We start from the raw sequence: 1,735 nt of genomic DNA, 5'->3' as shown, positions 1-1,735 counted from the left end.
CCTAAGTGAAATATATATATATATAGTGAAATAAAATAGCATTTATAAGATTCCTTTAATATTGATACACCATTAAAATTTTTTCAGCATCTAACAAAAATCTTGAGGCATGTCATAGATTTTGAGGCATCAAACATTGATTTGAGTCAACGAGAACTCTGATTTCAGCAAACTTAAGTCAAATAGTGTGGTTTGACGTGTGAACCCAATTATACAAAATTTGACTAATCCAAGTCAAATCAATCTTTGATCAAGACATTAAACCACCTTTGAAAGTTTTTCGAGCATATTTGACAGGTCAAACGGGTGTTGAATTTGACAAGCTGACAGACGAATCGAGGTTTGAATATGACGAGCTTATAAGTCAAAGATTTTCTCACCTCACAAAATCCAAATATCTTGGCCCCTTCAAGAAGGATTGGAAAATTTCAAAGCAAGGGCAATTGGGATTTCGATTCACAAAATCCAAATATCTCGACCACAGTGGAATTTCTAGGCTAAAAGTTGTGACAAAATACAAAGATGAAAAAATAACTCAAAAAGAAGTCACAATATTTGGATTGTAGACTAACAATTCACAAGGGAATTTCTCGGATTCGCTATGAACATGTCTAGCAAAACTTTCTAACCCAGGGATTCCTTTAGGAAATCAACGACAAATTAATAAGCGTATAGTCGTTTCGACTAACACCGGCTGGCCAACCCACCTAGTGCGGGCAACTAAACCCACAATACATAGTAAAACTACTTCTAAAGCAGACTAAGAATGAAAACACAGGGTTTTTCTTATAGAATTTTACCAATGTGACGTTTGATATCTCTTTTTTTCATGAAGGATGAAACTGTCTTAGTGGTAGGAGAGACGATGACGTTATGGCGAAGCTCCGACAAGCTCCACTCCACTCCTCCAAAGGACGAAGAAGTTCTCATTTAGAAGGAGAGTTCGACGAGATTCCAAATAAGTCATGGCTTTGCTCTAGCGATCATTTCCCAAGTTATGATGAAGCTCTCCTTTAGTGTAGTAGAGGAGACACCTTGCTTCCCCGCTAGCCATGCTCTTCCCCACAAAACTACCATCACACACTTGAATGAAGTGATGGAAGAAGATGGAAGAAGAAGGAGGAGTTGGGAGATAACCAGGTCCCTCAAGCTTCCCTTTAAGGAAGACGAAGAGTCTCCCTCCTTTTTTCTCGCTTCAAGCTCTAAGCTCCAAAAAAACCATAAGCTCCTTGAGGAAGAAGATAGAGTTCTCCCTTGTACTCTCCCAAGCTCTCTAGGTTTTAGCCCAAAACTAAAATAGATGAGAAAATTTGAAATGGGAGAGATGAGAAGTTAAACAAGCCCTCCCCTTCTCTTTTGCCAAAAATGGCCTTGCTAAGCCTTATTAGAAGCTTTCAAAAGAGGCCTAAAAGAGGTATAATCACCCTCTTTTCCCACCCCCAAAGCAAATATTCTCCAAGCCCAAGAAATCCTACAATTTTAGCTACATAGAAGGTGTGTTGGGGTCAAAACGACTAACAAATTAGGATTTTTAGCATGAAAGTGGACTGACACCAATAGTCAAATCTAGATTTAAATATTATTGCTCGTGTTCGACTCGAAATTTGTTAGTTAAAATTAATTGAAAAAATAGATGTAAATTATTATATTCGAAACTAGAGTAAATCAAAGTAAAAAAATACACATAACCATATTATCACACAAACATTTATGATTTAATCTTTTATATATATAT

The sequence above is a fragment of the Phalaenopsis equestris genome, unplaced genomic scaffold, assembly GCF_001263595.1.
Source record: "Phalaenopsis equestris unplaced genomic scaffold, ASM126359v1 Scaffold000224, whole genome shotgun sequence".
Classification (NCBI taxonomy): Eukaryota; Viridiplantae; Streptophyta; class Magnoliopsida; order Asparagales; family Orchidaceae; genus Phalaenopsis; species Phalaenopsis equestris.
Note: the sequence above shows the minus strand (reverse complement) of the source record.